The following is a 6021-nucleotide window of genomic DNA, read 5'->3' on the forward strand; positions in this document are numbered from 1 at the left end:
CCCCCCCACCACACACTAGACATTTATATTATGAAAACAACAGCTTGGTTTTTTTATTATTGAGGATTAAATTATGATATTGAATATATGTTTACAAACTGCTCTCACGTGTCCCAACCTTCTCCCCACTTTTTGAGAATTAGTGAAATTAGGTGGTTAGAAACAGACCCAAATGGTATTAAGGCCAGTATCCGCCTCTCCCTAACACATGGCACCGTTGGGTGTCCACACAGCAGGAGCAGTGTGAGGGGCTTAAGTAGCATTTCACTCCAGGGAGAATGAAGTCCTCATTACAGAAGAGAGTCCGGCCACTTTTCAGGACCAAGATTGTGTCCTGAAGCCAGTGCTTCTCAGAGGATGGCAAAATTGGCAGATCAAATAATTTTTCTGCCATTAAACTGGGGAGCAGAAACCTAGGCAATCCATAGATGAGCTTCTGAGATTCTATTAACTACCTGAAATTGTATGTAAAATTTTGCATTGATGTGTCTGGGCTTTTTGTTGTTCTGGGGTTTGTTTCTTGTTTTTTGTGTTTTGTATGTTGGGGGGTTTTTTTTGGTCCATAGCCTTTTTATAGTTGCAGCCTCTAAAATTTTTTCTTGCACACACAATTAATATACATGTATGAAATGAATTCAAATAATACATGGAGCAGTGAAAAAGGCCCCATAATCCTCACACTTAAAGGTAATCATACTGATTTATCATGTGTATTTCCAGGCCTTTCCTTAGGTTCATATCAACATGTACATGTCACTATAATGCATAAGATCGTATCATAGCATCTGTGACTTGCTTTTTTCACATGGCATATCTTCCTACCAGGTTTTGTGTGTGATCATCACTTTTTTTTTTTTTTTTTTTTTACTAGACTTTCCTTAAGTTGCCAAAGTAACTACATGGTCATTGTAGGTGATAAAATAAAGTTATTTGTGAATGCTCTTTCCCAGGCACCTCTCTGGAGGAAGTGATGTTAACAGCCTTTTTTCTTTTTTTCCCCCAAAGTTTATTTATTTATTTATATACTTATTTGAGAGATAATGAGAGTTAGCAAGCACGAGCAGGGGAGGGGCAGAAAGAGAAGAAGAGAGAGAGAATCCCAAGCAGACTCCACACTGTCAGTGCAGAGCCTGATGTGGGGCTCAAATACACAAACCATGAGATCATGACCTCAGCAGAAATTAAGAGTAAGATGCTTAACCAACTGAGCCACCCAGCTGCTCAAAGAGCCTTTTTTTTTCTAGCTTAAACATACAAAATATGTTCACAGAGGATTTTTTGTTTTGTGTACTAAAAATGGGATTACAATATACAACTCTGAAACTTGCCTTTCTCACTGAACATCATCCACCCTTTAGGTTAATAGAGAACAAATTCATCGTTTTTAATGGCTATATAATATTTCATACAATTAGCCAATTCACTAGTCATTGACACTTAGAAGTGTTATTTTTAGGGTTTTGCTAAGATACCCTGCTGCTGTTAATATCTTTGTATATATGTCCTTAAATTCTAGTGCTGTAGAGCTGACAAAGTAACAGTGTCACATCAGTAGGTTTTAACATAATACTTTCAGAAGTTAATAAATCACAAAGATTTGGATATGGAAGATTTGACCAATGCAATTAAGTTTGTTATAACGGCCATATACATAGAATCCTGCACCCCAAATTTGAGAATTTTGTAGGTACAGAGTATTTACAAAAATTGACTACTACTAGACCATAATTGAATTCTTAGTAAATATCACAGAACATAATTATAGTGGTCAAGTTTTTTAACCACAACCCAAGTAGTTTAGAAACCAATAAGAAAAGGATAATTTAAAAATACTCAATACAGGGGCACCTGTGTGGCTCAGTCAGTTAAGCATCTTACTCTTAATTTCTGCTAAGGTCACAATCTCACAAGTTTGAGTCCCAGGTTGGGCTCAGCACTGTCAGTGCAGAGCCTGTTTGGGATTCTCTCTCTCTCTCTCTCTCTCTCTCTCTGCCCTTCTCTCACTTGCACACTCTCTCAAAATTAAACTTAAAACAAAATACTCAATACATTTGGAAATGTGTTAACTCCTAACTCCTAAATAATTCACGACTCATAGTACTCTTAATAGAAATTAGGAAATATGTAGATTTGAAAAAGAATAAAAGTACTAAACTCAAATATGCAGCTAAAGCAGTAATTTAGGAGCAATTTATACCTGTAAAATGCTTATATTGGAAAAAAAATGTTAAAAATGGAAGCATATCCAGTATAGCAAAGAAACTTTTAAAAAAGCTCTCCAAAAACTAGTAGTTACTTTAAAAGATTACTAGTGGGGCGCCTGGGTGGCTCAGTCAATTAAGCAACCAACTTTGGCTCAGGTCATGATCTCACGGTTTGTGGGTTCAAGCCCCACGTCAGGCTCTGTGCTGACAGCTCAGAGCCTGGAGCCTGCTTCAGATTCTGTGTCTCCCTCTCTCTCTCTCTGCCCCTTCCCTGCTCGCACTCAGTCTCTCTCTGTCTCTCAAAAATAAATAAACATTAAAAAAAAAAAAACCAGTACTGAAAGGGGCACATCTAAATAATAAATAAATAAATAAAAGATTACTAGAGATACATAAAAATTAAGAAAAATAAGTACATGCATTAGGAATGAAAAGAGGACAAAACAATATTCTGCAGATATTTTAATAAATAAGGAATCACCACAAACAACTTCATTTTAGTAAATTTGAACACTTCCTGGTGATGTGCTGTCGGGCCCCCTGTTCTATTGAGGGAACAGAAACCGCACTGAGTATTTCAATACAGAAAAATTAACGTAAGGAATTGGTTAAGCAAGTGTGAAGGGGCTGAAAAGGTAAAAAGAGGATACTGAGTTAATAAATGTAGGAAGAATTACATCCCTGGGGCTGAGGATTGTTGGAACTTGCAGTTGGCAGGGGTTTGCTTAGTTCCAGTATAAGGAAGAAAGGGGTAGATTGGGCACTGGGAAAGCACAGCTTAGAAGATGGCATAAATGATTTCCTGGAAAAACTAATTTGCCAAAACCCATTCAAGAAGCAACAGAAAATAGGAAATACATTTAACCACTAAGAAAATCAATGGTTTAAAATCTACTTACAACAAAACAATAAAATTAAAAACCACCACCAACAACAGAACACTACCAAACTCAGATGGTTTTACAGATAACTTCTACCGAGTAGTCAAAGAATCAGTCATACCAGATCATGGTGATTCTTTTATTTGGGGAATGGCAGGTCAAAGGGAACGAGTTTTTAAATATTCATACCTATTACCACATTACTTTCTCTAACAGTTGTAGCAAATCACACTGCCACAGCCTTCCCATCAGCACCAGGCATGTTGAAACAGAGCTTGGACTCTGGGCATCAGACTGCCTGGGTCTGGATCTTGGACCTGCCATTTGCTAGCTGAGCTTTTCCCTTAATTTAAGAGAAATCTATTTCTTGGCATCATCATGAATATTAAGTGATATAAATCCACATAGAGTATTCAGGATATGCTAATCACTTTAATAAATATCATCTATTATGTTACCAGCATTTACATATTTTGAATTTTGCCAATCTGATAGTTGAAAAATCGCGTCATATTATTTGAATTCATATTATCTCCATTGTCAGTGAGTTTGTTTTGTTTTAAAGTTTACTTATTTATTTTGAGAGAGACAGAGACATCATGAGCAGGGGAGGGACAGAGAGGGAGAGAGGGAGAGAAAGAGAGTCCCAAGCAGGCTCTGCTCTGCCTGCTGTGGCGGAACCCAATGTGAGGCTTGACCTCATGAACCTTGAGATCGTGACATGAGCCAAAACCAAGAGCCATTTGTTCAACAGACTAAGCCACCCAAGTGCCTCCTGCCCGCCTTTTTAAAAGTAAGCTCTACACCTAATGTGGGGCTTGAACTCACAACCTCAAGATCAAGAGGCATGTCTACCAACTGATCCAGGTAGGTACCCCATTGCTAGTGAGTTTTAAGTTACCATAAAATTATTAGTCTTTCCCAGGTCCTTCTGTACATTAACATTTCCTTTGCCCATTTTTCTACTGAGTTGTATTTTCCTAATAATTCCCATATTAGTGATGTGATCTATCACACATCAGGTATGACAAATATTTTCCTAATCCATGATGGTCTTTTCATTCATTCTGCTTGTAATGAATATTCCCAAAATAAACTGCTTAATTTTGTGGAGTTGAATATTTCTGTCTTTTCTTTTGACTTCTGGGTTTCCTGTCTTGCTTAGGTTCTAACTAAAGATATATGCTAATTCTTATATTGATTTATTTTTTTAAAATTTAGATCTTTATTCCATATTTTTGTGATGGTATCAGGATAGAGATCTATTTTTGTTTTATTTGGGTGATTACTCAGTTTTACCAGGAGATTTTATTAAAAAGTTAAAATAGAAAAGTTAAATAGATTACTCAAGCAGATAAAGAAACCAGAAATAGATCTAATTCATTGAGACCTTAACATACAACAACTAGTCATTTTCAGATTCTTAAAGGATTCCATGACCCATAATAAGACATGCAGGTTGTCTGATTTTCCTTGTAAAAACCAGATCTTATTTTTTCCTGTTATTTAAAAACATTTAGGAAAAAAAAGTCTGAAAAGGAAACACTTGATTAATATTGGGTCTACCTCACACTTATCGCAGTTCAACATAGCTGATGAACGTAGGGTGATGTTGCTTCCCGAGTGGGTCTGGAAGGCAGGGTGTCAAGCCAAAGAGGATTGTTCTCAAGCCTTAAGATCTCAGAATTTTTCTTGCTAGGGTTTGGACTTGCTTGAGACCTGTCACCCTTTCATTGTTTCCTGTTTCTCCCATTTGGAATGGGAATTACTGGTCTACGGCCATACCACCCTGAACGTGCGCGATCTCGTCTGGAATGGGAATTACTAGGGTGGAGGTGGGGGAAATAAATTTCCCCCCATCTCTCTGAGTTCTTAGCTGCAACTCCTGTAATAAAAGACATATATACCAGAGGAAAACAAGCATGTTTATTAACATGTATACCTCATTTCTACATGAAAGATGCCCAATGAAAAAATGAGTAACTCAAGGATGTGGCTTTAGAATTCAGGATTAAATACCATCTTAATGAAAGGGGAGGGTCGATAATAGGCCTCTCATGAAGACTAAATGGTCTTTATGGAAGATGAATGGGTCCTTAGAAGGGTAGATGGGAGGTATGATAGTTTGTGACAAAGTTGGGTGTGGTGTCAATTTTCTGGTCTCCTCTCCTATGATGAGTCAATCCTCTCTGACTGATAAAATTTCCAGAAAAAGTATGACACTTGAGTTCTTTTTAGAAGGTCTGTCTTTCGGCTGATAAGAGGGAGCTCAGAAAAAAAATCCCTTCCTGCATGTGCTGTTTTTCACGAACCTACAACTTAAAATAATCAATGTCCTAAAGTGGCATATTTTGGGGTGGCATGTCCTGAGCTCCTACAGGCATATTCTGGGTGGTGTATTCTGCTACCCTTCAGAATGTCTACCCATGCCTGTCCCTCTGTTACATTCTGGAAGCACATAACTTATCTGGTTGCACAAGTTTACAACTGGGGAAGAATTTTGCCTTAAGATGAATGATACCTACCTCAATTCACACTCATCTATGATTTAGATGATATCTGGATGAGACTTTGGGCTTTAGAGTTGATGCTGCAGTGAGTTAGAACTGCGGGGGCCGTTGGGATGGAATGGACATATTTGGCATGTGAGAAGGACATGGATTTCGGGGCCAGGAGTGGAACTCTATGGACTGGATATTTGTCCCTTTCCATATGTTCATATGTTGAAAACCTAATCTCCAGTGTGATGCTATTTGCAGATGGGCCTTTGGGAAGTAACTAGGTTATGAGGGTGGAGCTCTCATGATGAGATTAGTGCCCTTATAAGAAGAGAAAGGAGAGAGCTTGCTTCCTCTCTCCCTCATATGAGGATATGATGAGAAGACAGACATCTACAAGGCAGAAAGTGGCCTTCACCAGATACCAGATCTGCCAGC

This window comes from Crocuta crocuta, unplaced genomic scaffold (assembly GCF_008692635.1).
Source record: "Crocuta crocuta isolate KB4526 unplaced genomic scaffold, BGI_CrCroc_1.0 scaffold48, whole genome shotgun sequence".
In the NCBI taxonomy this organism is placed as follows: Eukaryota; Metazoa; Chordata; class Mammalia; order Carnivora; family Hyaenidae; genus Crocuta; species Crocuta crocuta.